The 23,614-nt window shown below is 38.9% G+C and overlaps 1 long non-coding RNA gene across 1 annotated transcript in view; it reads right to left on the bottom strand.

Annotated features, from left to right (window-relative positions):
* The window catches only part of LOC311580317, a 341,488-nt gene that overhangs the window by 307,011 nt on the left and 10,863 nt on the right, over nt 1–23,614 (bottom strand). The window lies entirely within an intron of this gene.

Raw genomic sequence — 23,614 nt, 5'->3', positions numbered from 1 at the left:
AATTCAAATAATTAATCATATACTTTTCTGAACTCTATTTATAAATTATCCTATCACTGAAATTAAAGAAATGAAATGAAAGTGGGAGCGACATAAAAGCTGTACTAACCACATGCATATTCATGAGTAAGTCACAAAATTGACCATACTGTCAGCGGTTAGAAAACAGTCCTAAGTATTGACTTTTTTGATCAGGCTGCTTCTGAGTGTTGGGATTAAAGGTATGCACCATCCCTTCCAGCATAAACATTCCTTTATGAAGCTTCAGCTTAAAGGAGCTAAGCTCAGACTGAATATGGTGGTACACCACTGTAATACCATCACGTGAGAGGCTTAGACAGGAGGATCACAAACTGGTGGCTACCCAGGAATACATTCCAAGAGGATGTCCCATAAAACTCATAATCATCTCACTGGTTTTAGATGCTGTAGATACAATTATCACCTGAGATCCTAAGACGATTATATTTATGGCATTGTTTGTGTGGACACATGCACGCCTGCATGAGTGTGTGGTGTTTTAATTCCCTAACAGGTGAGCTAAACAAAATTGTTAAGATCATGAAGGGGAGAAGTTGATCTCTTGCAGAATTGCTTAATTGTTCACTGTGATAAGAAAAATTCAACTTTCCCATGATGTATTTTGTAAATATCATTCTGTTCATTTTGAATGACTTCAGATTCTGAAACTTTTACAATAATCTAAAGGGCAACAAACTGTCACATATTACCCATATGAGTGAATAACATAAAATGTTTATGGCAGGTAATTTGTTAGTATCTAGTAGAATTATTTATATATTATGTTCTGACAGCAGTTTTCTTTGAAAAATTTTCCCCAAAGGAACTCCAACAAAAATATAAAATTACTTTCAAAAAATTAATTACTACAAGATTAGTACTTTATAAAACCCCTAATATTCTTGATAGGGCTAATTATATAAACTACACCTACATCAAGATGTTATGCAACTCTCAAATGAAATAAAGAAACATTATAGCAGATAATTTTTGTACACTAATGTGGAGTGATAACCAAGATGATATATGCTTAAATGAAACTAATAAATAGAAAGCAAGGTGGATAAAAAATTAGCATTTGTCAGATTTTTTATCATTTTCAAATTGTAAAGGATCTTGTAGTAAAAGTTTTGGCTTCTTTAAAAATCCAGTTATGTTATGTTTTTGTTTTAATGTCAAGTGTGGGATATTGGGCTAGTTTAGCTCATCCATAGCCGATAATTGCCTCATGCAGCTCGGAGAGGAATGTGGTCTTTAGTGTAATTCTGAGGATTCTGAGGTAATATAAATACCAGAGGCCAAAGAGAGGAAGACTCTTTGATGAGGGAGAGAGAGAGAGAGAGAGAGAGAGAGAGAGAGAGAGAGAGAGAGAGAGAGAGAGAGAGAGAGAGAGAAACTCCTTCAAGGAGACAGTCAAAAGAGGAAGAAGACTGCCTGTTTGTTTGCTGGTCAGCTGGATTGCTGGACTTGATGACTGAGAACCCTAAAGAGCCAGAAGTAGCTAAAGAGAACTCTGCCCCTCTACTCACTAACCTTCTTTCTCTCCTACCTAGTGTTTGGGGTTATAAGGTATTAGGAGGGACATGGGATGGGTTGGAAGAAAGATAAAAAGAGGCATAAGAACCCCAATAAAATAGTTAAAAGGAAGCATGTACAGAATCTAAGCACTGATCATCAATTTCTTCTCAAATTATGTAAAGGCAAAAGTAGATATTGCAGGCTTCCTAAAACAAATCTTCCTTCTGGCCAAGCCCTATCAAAATATTTCCTTTAGGCAATTTGAAAACATATAGGCTGAAATTTTTCAGCTTATAAAAAAGAAGAATATGGTTTCATCAAAAAACAATTTTAGCTGAAATGTAGAAAGACAGAGGCACAAACAAGTTATGAAAGAGTCCGAATTAGTAATTTGCCTTGTTGCTATGACAAAATGCATGATAAAAGTAACCTAAGAGAGGAATGCTTTATTTTAGCTCATAGTTTCAGAGTAGAATCCATAGCGATGGAGACGTCATAGCATGTGACGCTTGCTTAAGGCAGCTTGTCACACTGCATCTGCATTAAGGAAATAGAAAGCACAAAGTCTGCTACTCAGCCAATTTTCTCCTCTCTGTAGTGTTTGTGACCTCTGCCCATAGAATGCATTGCCCTCTAAATCTAAGATAATCCTTCATAGATAGGCCAGCTGTCTTATTTCCATAGTGATTCTAGGTCTTCTGATATTGCCAACCAAAATTAACCATTCCAAATCCATTCCACATCAAACTGACACTCAAACATGTCACCTTTAAGCCATAACCTTCTGCCTCTGAGCTTATAGGTCACGGCTCTCACACATTTCATAAAACAAATCACAATCACTCCAACTTCAACAGTCTCCCTAGCCTCTAAAATGTTCTACACTGTTCAAATGGAAATGCATTGTCTGACATTTAGCAATCTCTTGGCTTTGAGACACTTGGACATAAAAAATATACGTTATGTACAACATTACAGGGGCCTAGAATACATATTTCTGTTTCACAAAAGAAAAATGAAGACTTTGGAAGATTATACCAAACCAAGATCAAAACCCAACAGTGAAAACACCGAATCCTGTTAATGTATGTGTGCATCTGGGGCTTATATGAAATTATCTGGACTTGAAAGCCTTGGGTAGACCTGTCCCTTTGAGTGTGCCACCTGGAGCACATATGGCTCCACTTTAGGATTCTACTCCTTAGCCGTAGACAGTGATAGTCTAATCTCCAACATCCTGAAGTCACCTGTGTTCCACTATCCCTTCTCCCCTAAGATCTTTCTTCTCATTCCAATAGTCCATTTCGAGTTTCCTGGATTCTACATCTACTCCAAATTAAACACACAAATCTTCATACTCAACCCTAGAATCCAGTCATGAGCAGGAGTGTTCAGACTGAATCCTGGCATCCAAATACGCATGGAAACACGTGACTTTCACTAAGATGGTAGAATTTAACACAGTTCACTCTTATCCTTTCTTTTGAATTCAATCTCAAACACTATACTTTTACACAACCATCATAATATTATGTGGAAAATATGATGGATTATATTGGTTATTCCTTTTAAGAGATAAGTTGTCTGAAATTTGATTTGAAATAACTTGTGAACATGGGATGCATGATTGTTTTCAAGTTCTATTGCCTTAGTTCTTAACTTTCATCATTTCTATTATATAGATATATAGATATGTAGTGTTTACTGGATCTCAGTAACGTTTTTGTAACATTAGAAATCTGAATTATTTTCTAGTTCCTCTTCACTTACTAAGCAATGACTTTGTCTTGCAAAACTAACTCTACTCTCCTTGAAGTCACCCATGTCCTCCGTATTCCCAGTCCTCATGAGTACATTTCCTTCACCACACTGCCCAAAATGGTATAACATTCCACGAGCTTATTGCTTTCTTTTTCTTGCCTTATGGTGTCACAGTCTTTAGTTTCTTCCTCTGCCTATTTTGACCACCCATTTTCAAAGAAGAAAATTTTATCTTACTTTAAATCCAACCAAGCAATGTACGAACTTGCCTCAATTCACACCTGGGACTATTTCTGAACTTTTAATGTATTTTCTCATTAGGATTATCTCAAGCTTTTTAACAACTTTAGACAATTTATAAATGACAAAGAAAATTGTATCTTAGCCAAGAACTTCACATTTGAACAAGATATTCTTAGCTGATATCCACACCCTTGCCTAATTCTGTTCACCATTATACAGGACAAAATGAAGACAAGACAAAATACATATTGTAGTAAATATAAACTGCACTGACTGTCGTTTGCTGTCTGGGAGCTATTGGGTCACAGAGGTGACCAAGGGCCCAGGTTAATAGCTACTGCTCGAAAACTGAACTCCCAACATGTTAAAAGACAGGGTTAGCCTTTATGAAAATATACGTTTCCACCAAACCACTCTATGAACTCACTGGAATAGCACAAGGATGGATGTAGTGAATGTGATGGATAGGTGAACTTCCTGTGTATGATGGTTTGGGTATGAAGCGTGCTGTGCAATGCTTACGTACTGACTGACTGGTCCCTGGTATAAGCAGTGATCGGAGGCGAGGCTTTGGAAGAGTGGTTAGATCAGGAAAACTGGCCAAATCAAGTCAAGGATTAAATCCACTGATGGATTGCTGGGAAGTGACGAAACCGAAAGGTAAGGCTCATGAGGAAGTGGATCACATGCCCTGTAAAAGTGTCTCTTGCCCCTGGTTCTTTGCCTTCTCCACCTCCTGTCTTGTTGAGGTAAGTATCTTCGCCCTGCCACATGGTGCTGTCATTCCACTCAGGCAAATGTAGCACTGGGGCTCTGGCTTGCTAGCGGACTGTGCAAAGGTCCTAGTGGGGGGAGGATTTCCAAGCAGCTGCCACAACAGTGCTGTTGGTTGTATTGTTACTGATGTTTTCTCTCATCTTTTCAGCATCTAATGCCCCCGTCCTTGCATATATCACCCCAATATCTTCTTAAGAAACCAGTCTGCACTAAGTTATTGTGGATGAAGTTTCTAAAATGTATTTTAAAACAAAATGCCAATACAAATGTGGCAAAACTCTTAGAAGTTTCTGTGTTCCCATATAGCTTATTACAAAAAGAAAAACAAACAAACAAACAAACACAAAACAGGAATCTGATGAGAAGCTCAGACCAAAAATAAGAGCCTGGTTTTGACAAGAACTTTTCCAGCCATCTACTAAGAAACTCAAGAATAGCAATTGCCAGTTAGACCACATATATTTTTTTTTTACAAAAATAATCTTAAATTAGAGAAAATCGGGAGAACGCAATTCTACATCTTAGGAGCCATAACAACCAGATTCCAAAATAACTCTCTTTGCTGCAGTGTGGTCCCGATTCTCCGCTGTCTCCGTCCACTATTTTGCAGCTATGCTTTAGGTTTTGTTTTCTCTGAGATTTAGATATAAAAAGTCTTGAAAACTACATGCCACTATCTTTTATACTTCCAGTAATGTTGCATACATTAACCTTTTCTTTGATGCTCAAATTACATTTCTAACTCTTTTTTTTAAAGATCACTATCAGCCAGGCGTGTTGGTGCAGGCCTTTAATCCCAGCACTTGGGAGGCACAGGCCGGCAGATCTAGGTGTGTTCAAGCCCATCCAAGTCTACAAAGTGAGACATTATGTCAAAATAAAACAAAGTGACTAAAAAAAAAAAGCACTCTCATGTTTTTATGAGTTTTTTAATAAGAACGTTGGTGAATTCAGTATTCAGTAATTCAAGTGAGTAAATTTTTCTTTGTGAAATTATGATATGGAAAGTCTCTGAAATGTGCCTTGCATTATGAATCATAATAACATGGAGGTGTGTTCAAGATCACGCATGTCAGATGCAGCAACCGTGTGGCCACCGAGCATGTAGCCCTCTCTCTAGGAATATGCTCACATACCCATGTGGTAGAACAGGTTAATCTCCCACAATGATGAGTAATTTTTCTTCATCCATGAATTTTATATCAAGTCTTTGCATTATTAGTTTTCGATTAAACTGTTATAAAATTACTTTTATGTTCTAAACATCATTGCATGCCCTAACTTTATTGTATATGGCAAGGACTGCTGGAAACAAATAAATTTTGCTACTTCCCTTTCTGGAATGTTTTACTCATTTCTAGGATGGGGAACCATTTGGGAAATTCTCATCTGACATGGTCTCTCATTCCCAGGTAGCTACTTAGAGTCAAAGTTGGTTGCATAGTCTAGTCTAAACATTTTTAATAGCCATAAACATTTGATATTTATGCAGGAAGATAGCTTAATTAAGAATTTCAAACACCTCATATTATTCAGTGCCTTTAGATCTTTCTTACTAAAATCTTATTTTATGTAACTACTCTAAGTTCACAATTTTTAAAATATATAATATACTAGATTATATCTACTGTGGGAAAAATGTTATTTTGTTTCCCTCCACTACTAATTTTCTTACTGATTCTTGATTCTCACTTGCAAGAAACATTTCTAGATTTTACTACTATGGCCCCTATATTGTGTATGCATGTGTGTGTATGTGTGTGTGTGTTCAATGAGTGTGCACATGTATGCATTTGGGTTGCACTTGCTAGTATTATGTATATGGAGGCTAGAGATTGATATCAGAAAATGAACAATACATTCTCACTGCTTCTTGTATCCTACTCCTTTTGAAACTCTCCTAAGGTTTAATGTGCACTGACAAAGGCTCCCAGTTAAATTCTCCTGTCTTTTCTGTGTCATATTTCTAAGTTGTTTTGGACACTTGGGTATTCATTCCACATTTATTCATAGACCACAAATGTAGTTGAAACAAGTCAGAAAAATCACGATATGCCTTCCCATCCTTCTGTGCACCCTTTTAAACTAGTCAGTAACATCCCTGAGTTCTTTGAATGCATGTGACTTTCTTTCCTTAAAAGTAAAATTTAATCAGCTAGATAGAGATGCCAACTCAGGCAAATGGCACATTGATTTTCATCATCACTGTACAGCCTGGCCAATCTCTTCCCCATAATTAATCTTTCTCCCCATCTCAAAGTCTGCCATGTGGACTGTGGTTTCCAATATCATCATCTTCTTCTTCTTCTTCTTCTTCTTCTTCTTCTTCTTCTTCTTCTTCTTCTTCTTCTTGTTCTTCTTGTTCTTGTTCTTGTTCTTCTTGTTCTTGTTCTTCTTCTTCTTCTTGTTCTTTTTCTTCTTCTTCTTCTTCTTCTTCTTCTTCTTCTTCTTCTTCTTCTTCTTCTTCTTCTTTTTACCTTAACTTTCATGGCTTAGCATTTATGATTTTAATCTTCCAGGATTGTGATTTTCAAAATGGAGACACTGGGACTCTTGATGTTTAGGGATTTCAATTTTCAATATTAGGTTATTTAACATTATATATTCAGTATTATCCATGACATTGTGTTTTCAACTCCATATCTAGATAATACATATATAATATATATAATATATAATGATATAATGCCCTTTAATGCTTTTATCTCCTCTTGGAAGTTGAAGGTAGGTCTCTACTGATGATGGCATACTTACAACACAGGACTCAAATTATTCTAGCCAGATCCAACCTGGATGCCTCCTTCCTACAGTCTAGCATCTAAAGTACTAAAGGAACTATACAACCTGCCAAAGGAAGGAAGCAATCAATAGTCTTACTCAGCTGTGATACCTACAAACCACAACACTGACAGGCGAGGCAATATATGCTTTAAAGTATATTAATGACACTCATATCTTGGCAGTACCCAAGCTCTCTATTTGCACTTAAGGCTCACATGATAGGAGAAAAATCATGCCTAGTACTACAAACCTAGACAACTACTTGGGGCTAGTGAGGTCATGAATCATAAAAGAAAATCTACAACTATCACTTTACTAGACCAGCATAATTCCTAGCTGCACTCTAAAACTTATCCATATACCCACTGATAAGTATAGGTCTCACCCTCCATCAAAGAACTCCCTGTTTATAGCAAATGAAGGCTACTACAGAAAACCACACACTGTGGACACAATGCAAAGATCAATAAACAGTGGCAATCCCATTACAAACAGAAATATCTTCAACACAACTCCTGAATTTAGGGACCAGGGAACACCACAGAAGATGGTGAAAATTTTGCAATAATCAGAGAATCAGGAAGACTGCTAAGATTGTGTCTCCTAGAAATAATTGTCTGAACAAGACTTGAACTATAACTATCTCTATGGAAATGCTAACGTTGAGGAGGGCAGGGAATCTCCCCAGGTTCCATTCTAAAAGGAAACTATAGGAAAATAAAGACTGCTGAGAGAATTAGCCCCTCCTAGGGATGAGCCCTCTAATTAGTCATTCAGTACAAAGTGGTTAGTCCTAAAACCATATATACACAAACATTAGATATGGACTGAGAAGGCTGTACTTACATGTTTTAATATATATATGTATATATACACAATATGTGTTGTTATACTATGTAAAATATATAAATAATATATAATATTGTAGCATGTGTTATACATTGTACCTTTAGATAGATAGATTGATAGATAGATAGATAGATAGATAGATAGATAGATAGATAGATAGATGCCATTCCTGGCCCCACTTCCCCACCTCTAATAGTGTGATGCCCTTAATCACAACTTGTATATCCTGAGAGGGGGAGCAAAGGAGGAACAGCTGGGAGATGGAGACTTCAGGCCACAGTGAGCATGTGAAAAACAGACTTTCCAGGAGGCAGACTTCAGTGAGACAGCCCATTTAAGTGGGAGAAACAAGGGTTATTTAAACCTTTGGGGGGGTGGGTAGAGGCTTTCAGGATGAGTGTACATCATTGGCTTGGGCCAAAGTGCTGGGAATGCCTCATTCACATGAAAAGGAATTCCAGGTGCTTACTGGATATAACTTTATAAGGAGAAGGAAAGTTTAACCTTTAGCCTGGCTGCCAAGCTATGTGACCACCTCAAGGGTGGCAGAGGTGAGGGCATAAGGTACACACACTGGGACATTCAAGCCAAGAAGAGATTTTTGGCTCATGGACACACCACAACTTCACCGCAGCTCCCCCTGCGACAAGGCTCCCCAACCCCACAGCCATCAAGATGAAAAGAAGATGGTAGAACCATGACAGGCCTTAGAGAGAGGGGATGTGAGAGAAGCTGGAGAAGGGCAAGGAGAGGGAGAAATAAAATAATTGATTTTAAATTTAAAATATATTAAAGGAAACTTTGCATGTTAGCACTTTGTTGTTATTTCTAAAAGCTATTTGTATGTGCTTTCTCTTTGCCTAGTGGCTTCTTTTCTATATTTCCTACGCACAGTCTATGTAAGAATAGGGAACAGTCAGCAGTACCCATAGCCCTCTGCTTTATGACTACAGAACAATGTCTGCCTCAAGCTTCTGCCCTCACGCCTTCCATGGTACGATGAAGCATGCCCAAGTGAACAAAAGTAAACACTTTTTCCTTTAATTTGCTTTAGTAAAGTTTTTGTTTTGTTTTGTAAGCAGCAATGAAGACACTAATACAACATGTCACTGAACACTGAATTCAATGTGCAAGGCTTTCCAATCAGTTTGTGTACACATACACACACACACACACACACACACACACACACACACACACACACACACACCTCAAAGAAAGAAAGAAAGAAAGAAAGAAAGAAAGAAAGAAAGAAAGAAAGAAAACCAGTTTTTAGCCTTTTACCTGAGAAATTACCCAGCAGAGAATATTCTAGGGACAAAGCAGAGGAAGGATTATAGTAGATTCTTATCTGATCCCCAGGGTCTCAGTGCGGCTCATCATAACTACCCTTGGGTATACTTAATATTCAAGATAGAGCTCATCTCAATTAGTATCCAGTAGAGAAAAATTCCTCATCCTCAAATTTCTGAGCTAGAAAACAGTAGCCAGGTGGTATGGAGAAGGGTTAGGCTCAAGACTTTCCACAGATAGCCTGACTTTCATGTCAACCCTCTTTCTTGCTTCCTGAGGTCTATGAACCCATCCCTGGCATTTTTTCAGGCATATACAGGACAAATACACTTGGCTCTGTGTGGTTCTTCCATCAACAGCTTTAGATGTAAGATATCTGTAGTTTAATAATGCAGTCACCCACTGGATTTCCAGCATTAAAATAGTTGGCAGATACTTTCAGCCTGCTCTGGTCTTTGACTTTAACATTCCTTTTTACATAGGGTTTTATGTTTTTAAAAATGCTTTAATGTGTCATTTTGGTAAGATTCCAGGGAAAGGCATAAAAAAGTGAGAGTAATTAACTTGTTTCACTTAGTTGTGCCCTCAATTTTAGAAAAATCGTATTTATACTAGCTAGTCAAAAATGACAAGTGAAATTATTCAACAAGGAGAACTGACTTCTGACCATCAGGCTACTACCTCTTTACTTGTAGCAAAGATGGATATAATTCATCCCTCTGTCTGCAGCATGTAACCTTCTGGTTGTTTCAAAATGGATTTTCGTTTATAATTTGCTTAGTCACTAAATAAAAATTAGTGACTAGACTTAAAAATGAGCTTCAATAGCCTCTTCCTAGCTTGATAGCTTTCATAGTACTGGAAATGATTTATTCGTGTTGCTGGTATAGAAGAGTCGTCAACAGTTTCACTGAGCAGTGAACCCTACAGACTATATGGTATCAACCTGCCAAGTAAAATGTGCCACTGTGCAATAGTGGTATGACCCTTCTGGTTGTAAATCACTGCTCTCTAGTTGAATTTGAGGCCAGCTCTACCATGGGGAAGCTATACCTCATATGTAACTCAAAAGTCCATGATAGGGCAGCTTACGGGGCCTAGGGGAAATTGTTTAACCAAACTGACATAGTTTTTAACCACCTTCCAAATATATTCTTATACCAATAAGCAATTACTGATTTCAGTCTTAATCAGAGAAACCTCTTTCCAGAAAACTGTGGTAAACACAAGGACTCATAACTAAGAAGAACTTGTAAGTAAATGATGGTTGAGTGTTTAGTACTAAAAAAAGGCATTTATACCATCGCTTCCAAAGCCCATGGAACATTACTGAAGGTTTGATAAAAAGCATATAAGAGCCAGAGGATAAAGAGAGGTGCTGAGAGGTGGGATATGGTCTGTTCCCGGCGATACACAGCCATTGTGATCACAAACTTTCAACAATTACAGATAACTGCCTGAGGTTTTCAGAAGAACGGTTCCACCAAGAGCCAGACATGGCTGGGGGATGGAGCCTAGGAAGTCCTAACCCTCACAACTAACCTACTTTCTACAAACAGCTTTAGGAAGAATTGGAATCATTGCCTTCAGTTGTATACCCACCCACTGGCAACACAAACCAGTGATCACACAGATGGCCGTAGTGAAAATAAATAGGTCACAAGACAAGAGTAAAAGCTATGAATTTGGATCAGGTATAGGTATAGGGAAAGGCAGTTGGTGAGGGTGGGACAGAGAGTATGGAGGAAGAGAGTAAAAAGAACGTATTATATAAATGTGTGAAATTGTCAAAAAATGAAACAAAAAATAATAGGCTCCAAACCCACTTAATGTTGACATTATCTTTCAAGCACACTATACAGAGAGAGGGGGCAGGGAAGACTTTATTCAGTGTTCCTCCAGAAAGAAAACTGTAACAAAGTAGACAGGTGGGATGCAAATTGAAAGGTGAGAGAGTCACTGATTTCCAAGCAAGGTGGAAGAGGAGCTGTGCTGAACCCAAGCCCCACAACTGTCTTAGTTCTTGGAAAAGATCGTCAAAGAGATGTGTTTAGGAAAATAATACATTGCTGAGAATATCAAAAAGACAATTTCAAGCCAACAAATGAACTGTCTTATCCTGAATACAACAACCACTGGCAAGAACTAACCCTCAGAAACAATGGTGTAGAATACAGAATGTGATTTCTGCAGACCAGCAATCCATAGGGAAATAAAAGCCTCTGGGTAAAACTATGTCCGCTCTTAACTCTCTTCCATCTCTTGAGTCACTCGTTACATCTGGATGATGAGGCATTGAAGAGCCCCCTGGGCATATCACAGCTTATTTTCATAGGCCAGCTATCCTAAACACACTGCTTTCTTGTCAAAGGAACAAACAGATAAAAGAACATGAAGCCTTTTCAACACCAGTAGTTGCATTCAACAGTTCAAGGCCATACTTTTTATCATGTTGATGGGCCTTGGGAGAGCAACATCTCCCAGGTCTGGGTGAGGCTCCCAGTGTTACACTGAATCCATCAGATCACACCGTAATAGCTTATGGAGGAGATCAGCGCAAATGTCCATGTTCAAAGAAGCCCCTGACTTTCTGCCAAGTCGTTTGGCACCACTCAAGTTGTCATCAATTTCAATTACTTGTAGATCATTTCAGGAGATATTAAGATAATTATTGGCTGTTCTCAGAAGGGTAGGACGCCAGCAAAGCACTCATAGAACTGCCTCCATCCATAAATTGCAGAACAGATACTTTATATCTTAAAACAATATAATTCACGTCATGCTAATGTATGGCCATTTCAGGTCCTTTATTCTACACTTAAATTATATACTTGGGTGATTTCTCCAGTAGATATTGGGATGCATGCAGTTATGTTTTATCTAAGATATTTTCTTCCCATAATTTGTTGAAATCTTCCTCTGAAAATTTTGTTAGAGGATATTTTGTACCTAATCTCTGTGGTACTTAAGAAAAAAATAAACTGAAGCTTCACAATTTATGTTTTTAAAAATATATACATTATACAACTGATACTTTGGGAACACTCCCCATTTATAGTGAATTCCATTCTGAAAATGTTCTTTGTAAGGCTGGTGCCTAAAACACAATTATGGACTCCACAACTTAGTCAAAGTTTACTATTGTGTTAAGCAAACAAACAAAACGTGGGCTTGGGCTGGGAGAAGGTGCTGGAAAAGCATTTGGAGAACAAGCCCAGGGGCTCCAGTTCTGATTTGTACAAAGTGGGCGTTGCTGCCTGCCTGTTATCTCAGCTGATTCTATCGGAATTCCTCAAGAAGCTGCAGTATGGTCAAAGCCCTGTCCTCAGAACAGAACTCCATGTTAGAAGAAATTTTTCTTGTGAATCTCTCACCCTCCCACACATCTTGCCAGCAGGCTCACTTCAGGGCTTTATTGTAGAATCTTTTTCCAAAGATATTTTTTTTTATAGTATACAACCTTGGAGGATGGAGAGAGCCCAAGTGTTTCTAGAATTGAAAGCATATGTATTTGCTCTCTACTACAATAAACGCACATTCACACCGGGTAGATGTTGGGCAAAAGTATACATAACCCATTAAAAGATAGAATTTCCTGGGCTCCAGGCTAATCTTAGTTCTTTAGTTTTTCTATAGTAATTTTGGGAACATGCTCACTCAAAGACTAAGGTCCAAGCATCTGGCATCTAGTAAGAGCTTTCTTACTAAATCCTTGCAAAGAGCAAGGGAGTTGAGGTCCTTCCCTAAATCCTCATTTTTTTTCACCAAATTCTATTCATAAGAGCAATTGCATGGCCTAATCAAACGTTTAAAAACAGCTATCTTAGATAACAACGTTTATCATATTGGCAAAGCCACTGTATACACAACACTCACCTAGGTGTCCCTTCTTATCATCCCCTGGAATCTAAAGGGTGAAGGTTAAACAATAAAAACAAAGAAATCACGCTGCCTATTATGTCCCTTGGTTCCGTCATTGGACCCACGTTCATCTGTCCACCATTTAAAAACTAATCCTTAGTCGAAGAAAATCACTGCTAGACAAAAGTACTTTAGTCAAGGGCTAGTAACTTGAAAGACTAGGAACCGCTGTCCTTCAAGAAGATGATATTAATGACTGTACCCTTGTGACTGGGTTTCGCCCACCTGCTGAATGGGATTTATAATTTTTTTGTCATACAATGGGTGCCCTCCCACATATTTATATATGCCAGAACACCACACCTGATCTCAGCCTTTTATGAGCAAATGTTTATACTTTAGGCTAATGTGAAGTTAAAATCCACAGTCACATACTATTTTCACTGCTGCAAGAGGCTAATGAACAAGAAGCATTGCTCACTTAGATAACTCGGAAGGTCGTCTAACATTCTGGTTTCTGTAAATCTAAAGAAAGATTATATCACAGCTAATACTCATTGGGTATGTATGTCTTTCTTTTACAATTGAGAATGCCTAGCAAAAAGAAACAACGCTTGGAGAAACAACTCCCAAAGGAATAGCCTCTATTACAGCTTTTTTTTTTCTTTTGAGTCTAGGAGTCTTATTTTTTTTGCAAATACCACAAGATCATGAGAAGTTAATGTTAATGTATTAGCAAGTAGAAACGCCAAGGACACAGACCTGACATTGTGCCATTTGATAGACATATGACCTTAGACATGACCATAGCTCAGCAGAGCTTCAGGTTTTATTTCTAAATTAGAAATTTTCTGAGAAATATTTAGCATAGTTTCAATACTGTAAATGATCAAAACTATGTTAACTAACACTGAATTTTGTTGGATTTTTTTAGTTTTTTTTTTTAACACCCTGGCTTTAAGTTTTATTCTTTTAATTATTTTGTGCACAATTTGCTCTGTTGAAAGTAATTTTCACATTTTCTTTTATTTTTGATCACTTACTTACTTTTATGCAAGTGGAAAATAAAAGCATTTAATAATATACCACTGAAACTATGAACTCTAGATATAAGCACTATGTAGACATTTGCAGATGCAAGAAAAGGAGATTTCTGTCTTAGTTCTCAAGGAAATGTAGTTCTGATGATAGATGTGAATAACAGTTGCTGCCTCATGGAGGAAAGCTTCACGGAAATGTAATGAGACCACCTTATCAGGTGACCTTGGCTTTGACAGTTTCTCCAGAATTACCTAGGTGACACTCAGCTGGGTGAAAATGACAGTCCTGGTAAAAAGGTTACTTTTTTTTTTCTTTCCTTTTCAGGTGGGTGACATGCTTGAAAGCAAGACCGGGGCTTCTTTGCCATTTCTAGATGCTCAGGTTCATCGTGTGAGTAAAACTCAGCACCAGGGCATAAATTCTCACCAAGTGAAGTCAGTCTACACCAAACCTCTGAGGAAAAAAAATAGCACTGAGCAGTGAAGCTTCTTCTGAGGCTGATGGGAAAGGACTTGCTATCCTAGCAAGACGGAAGAAGAGTGAGTGAGCGCATCTCTCCTCATTTTCCATGTTACTATCCAACCTCAAGTTGAAGACTTCCACAGTTATGGAAACAATTTAACTCTCTTGGCTCTCCTTGAGTCACTGTGGTGGAGTGGTTTCTTCCCAAACTCAAATTAATCTCACAGCGCTTTCATTGTAAAATAAACTTTGTATATCTCTAGGTTGATGACTCAAACAGGCTTCTGTAGGCAAAGATGATACAGCCATTAGTCAGGCAGGGTGTATGAACATGCCTGCGGCAGATCGCTGTGACTAGGAGGTTGTTTGTTCTGAATGAAAGCGCCTCTGTTTTTGACATCAGCATGTTTCTTTCATATGTTTGTAAAACATGATACTATCCAGGGTAGGAAAGTCAAAACAGGATTGTCTCTGACTTACATACAGAATAAACAACTTCATCAAAACCAGCTCATTTTAGACCACCCGCAGACCAAGATTTTTCCAGGCATCATTCAAACCAAGCATGAATGTTTAAACCACAGAACTCCAGCTTAAAAAGCAATAGTTGTTTGTAAACCAGGAATGTGTGGAAATTATTTGAAATAAAAATCTAAAATTTTGGTGAGCAACTCCCTAATTCTCTTTCCTAAACTCAAAACTATAATGATCGAGACAAGTTACTCAACACTCCATTTCATTCTTTATCACTAACGTTAAAAGAAAAACAGTAGTAATGTTTGAACGATGTCTTTGGCAAATGCATGAGTTTACTTACAATAGTCTTCTGAGATGCTGCGGTTGTTGAAGCTCACAGGTTAGGATGCCCAGTAGCTTGAGGACTGCATGGTGAAGGTAGGAGTGGTTTGTCCCTACTGTAGAAATATTGTACCTTCTCGTTTCACTATTCGGCATTAGCAGTGGGGTTATTACACACAGGTAGTCTAATGAAGAGAAATGGTTCACTACACACTTCCAGTCCATCCTGTGTATGTCTGGTATCGTGAACTGTTGAGAAATGGAGAGATCTAACCCAGGTCAACCAGGGGTGGGAAGATCTGATCCCTTCTGCTCAGTAGGAAAGGGTAGCTTTTGGCATGTTAAAATGTTAAGCCCTGCTGTCTGATTTTATAAAACAGAGATTCTTCTGTCTGCTCCTTTAACTCCTCTAAGTTATTATGAAGCTAAAGGCACTAATGTGTTGCAACTAAACTTGCCTAGGAAGGTATCAGCAATATCTCAAAACACATGACGGGTATTCTCCAAATTATTGTACTAATTTCTTTTAAGTAGAAAAGAGAAATATTTACACTATCCAGATGTTTAAAATTATTAGACTCCTAACACACTTCCAATAGCTTGTGAATAGCTAACAAGTGAAACTTAAATGTGTCTATCAAAAGATGAGCCACTAGCTAGAACTCAGGAAACCTCCTGGGACCCTCTAGCCAAGTGGATTTGAGCATACCATTACAAACCCTCTTTGTACATGTTTTTACATTCCCATGTTAATCTACCTCTGAAGGCATTGCTCCTCTACCTGCCACTTGCCTGATAATTCAAAGATATGCCAGCTTATCCCCGGGCCTGGCACACCTATGGGCCCTAGCATGCTAACCTCAGCGAACATTAGGCTTTTCATCAAAAACTAAGTTTGCCCATGTCTCAGTAGGCCGGAGAAAATTCCAGAGGCACAGTATGAATTTCAGTTGAATAAGGCTTTTGCAATGTAAGTAAGTTTCCATATTTGTCTTTGCTATGTTTGGTCATGCTAGCCAAGCAACTTCTCAAGCCCTTCACCCACAACCTGGTACTACACCAAGAGACAGACAGAAAGAAACAGAACCCCCAGGGAACTGGTTTCCACTGTCCTCTGCTTGAGCATAGTTATCTGTTGATCTACAAAGCCCAAAGGCGGCACAGCCCACACCTGTGATGCTGAGGGAACACTTAGCAGTCCTCAAGATTGCACTTCTTGTCAATAGTTAAATAGAATGACTCACAACATCCACTGAAGGATAAGACAGAGACCTGGTGGCACTCAGAGGAAGGACAGCAGGTTACCAAGAAGAGACTTGATACCCTATGAGCATATACAGGGGGAGGTAATCCCCCTCAGGAACAGTCATAGGGGAGGGGAATGAGGGGAAAATGGGAGGGAGGGAAGAATGAGAGGATACAAGGGATGGGAAAACCATTGAGATGTAACAAGAATAAATTAATTAAAAAAAGGGAAAAAAGACAGTTACAGTTATAATAGAATAGAGTTAAATAATACAGACCAAAGTCAGCTCAAGGAGGAACATTCAGCAGTGTCTAGAGGCGTTCCCACATTAGCTTCAGACATCTTGTCCCTTTGTCATTGTGGAGCTTTTGAACCCCTCCCGTGTTACAACATAGTATTGCCAGACATGGAAGTTGGCCAAAGTCTTTATTTGGCATCCATGTTTAACTACCCACATTGCTAACCTTAGCTTCTACTTCTTTCATAGACCAAAGTAATTCCCAATGACCTAAAACTCTTACCCAACAAATCAGATTGATTGACCCTTCCACCGTAACAAAAATCTCCCAAGCCAAACAAGGATCTCTTATCTAACAATACATTTGAGGGTAAGGTCAAAGTCTGTACTGCAAAGATAGATATAACAGTTTCTCTCACTTTAAATGTTAAAAGCAGAGGAAGAATGAAAGGATTTACCCATGACTGTGTACCTAGTCAGTAGTACAGTTTGGATTCAAATTTCAAGCCTGTGTGTTTTTAACCACAGAACTCTGATTCACACAGAGACTCAGAATTGCATCTCAATACTTTATTGAGCCTCTCTTTAGTCTGCCACCAAGACTTCCCATCTTCTCAAATAAAGCCTTATCCACTTAAAGCTGTTTACAATATAAACTCTAACTTCAACCTAGCAGTTCCCTAATTAGGGAGACAGCCAAAGACGATGTACTGCTACTAAAAAGATACAGCTGCCAACTTTGCTAATTGCCACCATACCTGGCAAGTACCTGCTACACACAGTGCCCTGTGGAAGAAGTCCTGCTCCAGTCTGCTCCCAGAGAAAGGGTAGTCACACGTCTGGAACTTCTGGATGGGGAGGGAGTACCAGTGCCGAGACACACTCATCTCCTCCTGCTTCCTCCTCCTCCTCCTCCCTCTCTCCTGCCCTCCCTTGGAAGATGGACCCAACCGCTCAGTGACTACCAGCTTTCTCTCTCTCTTTTTTCTGGGTAAGAAGAGCAGGGAGTAGGATTTGCTTAAGCAAAATAGGCAAAGCAAGCTCTGCTTTGAAATTCCTTTGGCCAGGTTAGTATTAAAACACAATGAAATAAAACAGAAAGGATTCTTCAAGAGTTCCCCTGGGTTCTCAAGAACTGTGTAAATTCCTAGCTTTATTTGTGCCACTACTGTAGTGGTTTTCATTCTGTTTTTCACACATGGTGAAGTTTTTTAAAATTATTTTTCTGTCTCTAAGCTTCTATCTGAACTGAATCACATGTGTTGAGTGTGCATATGTTGAGACAACTGTGTGTTCATGAAATGCAACCAACTTAGCCATGATGAGTAATCTTCTTAATGTGTTCTTGAATTTACTTTTCAAGTGTTTTATTGAGGATTTCTGCATCTGTGTTCTTCAGGAAAACGGGTCTGTAGTTTCTATAGTTGTTGTTCTGTGTAATTTTGTTGTCAATTATTTAATAATTAATTTTACTGTGTTTATTACTACTCTATTTATTTTAAGGCAGAGTCTGACATGGTCAGGGTGGCCTAGAACTCTCTATGTGGCCAAGAGTGTCTTTGAATTTCTAATTCACCTGTCTCTACCTCCCAAGCACTAGGAATACACAGCATGTGCTGCAACACTCAGATCCTTATATTGCTTCCCTTCTTCTTCATTAAACAGTTTGAGGGTCACCAGAGTTCACTTCTCTTTGGTGGTTTTGTAGCATTGTGCACTACATCCATCTTATCCTTGGCTTCTCATTTGGGGAAACTATTGTTGCTTCAATCTCATGACTTGGTAGTGGAATGTTTATATTACTTATAGCTCCTTAATTCAACTTTGGTAAGTTCAATGTGTTTAGGAAATTATCTATTTTTTTTCTAGGTTTCCCTGAATTTGGAAAATATAAGTTCTCAAAGTATTCTCAAATAGTCCTCGGAGTATGACCAAAATCTGCGGTCCCATTCTCTCTCTAATTTAATTCATTTTGGTTTTATCCCCTTTTCTTTTTATTATATTGGCTAGAGTTTTGTCAATCTGGCTTATATTCACCAGTAACCAACTATAGTTAATTCCATGTATTATTCTCTAAATTTCTATTTCATTTTCTGTCTTTATCATTATTATTACATAACATCAATTGCTTTTTGGCTTGACTTGTTATAGGTTTTCTAAGATCTTTTTGTGAATCATTGGGCTATATAATTGAAATCTCATGATTTTAAATGCAATCACTCATAACTAATAATCTATCCCACTAAGAATTTCCTTAGCCAGATTTCAATATATCTGGTGATGCTTTCTCTGCATTGTTTTTGCTTTGCTTCACTGATTTTCTTCATTCCAACTCTCCTGTGAACTTTCCCCTAGAATCTCAGTTTCTTTGCTGAGTTTTTCTTCCATCTTGCTTGAATATACATACGAATTGATGATTTCTTTATCCAGTGTGATGACTTTCTCTTCTATGTTACTATCTTTTCTCCTAAGGTCCTAAATTGATATTCCTACTTTATTCATCTTTTTGTTTGTACACCTTGTACTTTAGACAGTTCTTGGATGAATCAGGCCGGATCTGGCCTGGAAGCCTCCTCCCTGGGAACTAACTTTCATAGCACCAGGAAGTGCTGTGCAAGCTACCAAGTGAGAAGAGTGATCAGTGGCCTCTACCCCAGAGGTGCTGACTACAAACCAGAACAAGGACTTCCATTCAATATTTCCAAAGGTGGAGTAGTGGCTCTGATATCTTGGTGGTTAGCAGCAATGTCTAACAGGACCTAAAGTCCACTAAATAAGAGGGAATTCATGCCTTGCACCACAAACTTAGCCAACTACCCATGGCTACTGACTACCCATGGCTGGTGACTACCCATGGCTGGTGACTGCCCATGGCTAATGACTACCCATGGCTGGTGACTACCCATGGCTACTAACTACTCATGGTGAGGCCTTGGAACCCAGAGGGGAACCTACAATTGCTACTTTCCTAAACCAGTATGACTTATATCTGCATTCTTAACACTTGTCCTTATATCTATAGACTTCCAACCCTCATCAAAGAAACTTTTGTTTGCAGCAGGCAGCAACCATTACAGAAAACTGGTCCAAATGTGAGAACAAGTAAAGGTAGGGTGCCTGTTGAAAAATGATACATATACAACACAATTCCTGCACCTAAGGGAAAAGAGGCCATGATTTGGAGAAGGAACATGGGAGATATAGGGGAAGTTGGAAGGAAGAAGCAAAGTGATATAAATACAGTACATATATGTGAAAGCCATATAGGCTAGGGTTCATGATAAAGTGCTTTTTTTCATGCAAGTTATGGAGTTAAAAGACAAGAAAAATCTGAAGTGCAATTGGTAGTAAGAGAGGAAATCACAAGTACCAAAGAAAGTTGAAAGTCATTTATTGGGAGTGAGGAAGAGCACACATGCAGCAGGCACACAGAGAAAAAGGCCCTCTATGAAACAGAGGTGGGAGCTGGAAAGCAGAAAGTCCAGGCTCTTCTCCAGGGCTGGGAAAGAAACACCAAGCCTCCCTGGTTTAGGGTTGATCAGTTTGAAGACAGGACTGTTGATTGGTCCACAACTGTTGAGTGACACATCCTAATCCTGCCTTGAACCTGACCAGCAAGTTCATCAGCAAGGTCTGCTGGTAGGAAACAAAAGCCTAGCAGGCTTTTGTCTCAAGTCAGGAGGTTAAGAAAGAAGCTAGATGTGTTGGAAATTAACCATCTTTATTACCTACCCTTCCCCCTGTCTGTCACCTTCCTACCAGGAAGTCTTTGTAATTCCTTTTCTCTCAAAAGCAAAAACTAAATTTTAATAATAATAATAATATCACCATTGGATGAATTGGATTTGAGTTTGGTTTGATTTAATTTTAAGCCAACAATCCAAAATGATGACAAATTCAGAATCATCCCTTTAGTTTAAATTAAGTTAAATATTTTACATCAAATAAGGCTATTTTGGCAAATGCACCTTGCTCACATCAATCCAATAAAATTTCACATAAAATTGCAAAACTAATTTGGGGCTAACTTCTGCAATTGTCCTCAGGTACCTAATGTGGAGACCCAAGAGGAATAAACATTGCCATGGACAGTGTACCCTCCTGAGAGCAACCATCCAGGGATCCCAGTGTGCCCTCCTGAGAGCAACCAGTACAAGCCACTTCACATACTCAGTATACAGTGAGAATGCATGTCTCCTCTCTCTGCTGAGTCTGACTGGACTCAAATTAAGGAGGAAAGATAAAGCGATATGAGGAGGATCCCACACAGAATGAGAAATCACTCAACACGCTCATACATGTAAAGGCTAAACACCTTTGAGATAGAAAGTGTGAACACAGATTTTTAAAAACTAATACTTAGAACAGTAAAAAAGAATTGCTAAGGGAAAAAAGTGTTCAAGTAAGAGGAGACTGTTAGGAAGAAAACCAGACAAGTCAGCAGTTCTTCATTTTGGTGAGATTTACACAGAATCAGTATATGGTGTTACCTGATCCTGCTCAAGAAATTACAGGAAAATAAAACAGTGACAATTAGCCATAAAGTAAAAGAATAATCCGGATATAGGAGAATGGTATTAATTGCACCATACAAAGCAAGCCAAAGTGCTTATAAAAATTTAAGTCAATATTGAATATGTCTGACTTTCTTTTTGCAGTGTTACGAGAAACAGTCATTTCCTACAATCCAAGTATAAAAAGAACAAATTATGCCTCCACCTCTGCAGGTTAGAACCAGTATCTGGGCCTCTGAATTGTGTCCTGGTGAGTAAAATGAGGAGCTAACAAAAATAAACGATCCAATGACTTAGATATATTTTTTAAAAAAAACATAGGTAGTCCTGGACTGTTAGGATTTAGTGGCAGAAGTCCCTTGATGGATCCTCACCAAGGTATGCCTCAAAGATCATCCCACACAGCAGATCTCATACAAAAGATTTATGGGGGATGGGAGCAAAAGGCTATCTCGGAGTAGGAACAGCAGACAGAAACGGAGCAAGAGAGAGAGAGAGAAAGAACAAGAGAGCAATCTGTGATTGCGGGGACCTTTTAAAGAGTACACACAGGCAAAATAAACAACTAGTAGTGACAGTGGAAATGTGTCACACTTGGCGACAGCATGTGATGACGACATGGCTTCTGGTACCGAGTCCCTGAGGGCAGGCTGGGGCGTGCCTGATTTCTAACACGTCTGTTTGGTCACGGTGAGCTCTGGAGGACATCAAAAATCCCAAATTAACAAGCCACAAATATGAGAGTTCACAGAGATATGTTTACACACAAAACCAGTCCAGGTATCACTGCCTGCACTCCAGTGCTTAATGACAGCCACACCAAAGTGGCCAGCACGTTACATAGCAAGTACAGCAAGTCTCCCTATTTTAAGCGAATGAATTCAGTTTCTTTAAAGTCAGAGTACAGTCCAGTAATTGGTACGAATGTGGCCCGGGAAGAGATGATTGCTATAAGGCTTCATCACGTAAATGGCATTGGCTGGAAATTATGCCAACTTGCCGCTGGTATTAAGGACTGGAGGCTTGGGGGGTGATTGTAAGGGAGCCTCTTCATTGGAGGGGCAGAGACTGCACAAACCAGCCTCCGCAGAGATGAGCACCAGCTGCTGCAGCAACCTTAGACCAATCAGAAGTCTTAGCTGGCTCTAACCCCATCTGGGTGCCAGCAGAGAAACCAAGAAATGGCTTCTGAAGAGGAGAACGCTGGAGTCTGAATAATTTATGTTGGAAATGGCAGAGTGGTATTGAAAATAACTAAATTTGATATTTGTTCACTTCACATAGCAAGGTGTCTAAGCAGAATTTTGTATTTACTGTAAAAATGTATAAACTGCCATGTTTTCAAAGTGTGTGTGTGTGTGCGTGTGTGTGTGTGTATTACTGTATTTTAAAACACTAGTTTTAAAACAAATGTGTATGTCATGAATCCAAACTTATCAGGGGTGGTCAATAATGGCCACAATACTGACTGACATTAAAGCTGTCCTTTAGTTAAATCATACCAACCTCTAAGGAAAAGACTGTGATTTGAAGAAGGCCAGAGCATCAGCCGTGGACAGCAGTAGTTGGGTTGCTAGGCGTAGAGGCCAAGGAGAGGAGAGAGGGGAGTACACACCTCGGATCGCCTGGAGCCCACTGAGGTGGTCAGCAGTGATGGTGAACCCGGCTGGATTTATAATCACCTACGTGTCTGTGAGGGCCCTTGTATCTACTGAGTGTTAGTCAGGAGGATCTGATCTGTGAGTGTGGGTGGCACCATCCCCTAGGCTAACATCCCAGTCTTAAGGAAAAAGCACATGCTGCCCAGTGTGCCTTCTGCCCTGTTTCCTGATGCCAGGCACAGTGTGGCCGGATGTCTTACATTTGCCCTCACAGCTGTGGTGCCTCTGAGCTCAACCCCTCCTTTCTCTCTTTAGAGTTGCTCTTGTTGGGCATTCAGTCACAGGATCAAGGAAAGTAAGGAATACACTTGTGTCCAGACTATGCCCAGTTACAATATGGACATTCCTTAAAGTTTGGCATGTATTAGTCAGCACCCAGTGACAATTATTTCTAAAGAACGTAATATTTAAAATAAATTATATCATGAAATTTCAATTTCACATATTTTAAATGTTTTGTGATACACAGACGGTGTCAAACGTTATGTCATGAAATTCCGTTAGATAATACATAAAGCACTTAGGAGAAGGTCTGATACCAATGTTAAAT

The sequence above is a fragment of the Acomys minous genome (genome assembly GCF_964271855.1).
Source record: "Acomys minous genome assembly, chromosome: 13".
Classification (NCBI taxonomy): domain Eukaryota; kingdom Metazoa; phylum Chordata; class Mammalia; order Rodentia; family Muridae; genus Acomys; species Acomys minous.
Note: the sequence above shows the minus strand (reverse complement) of the source record. Positions and strands in the feature narration are given on the sequence as shown.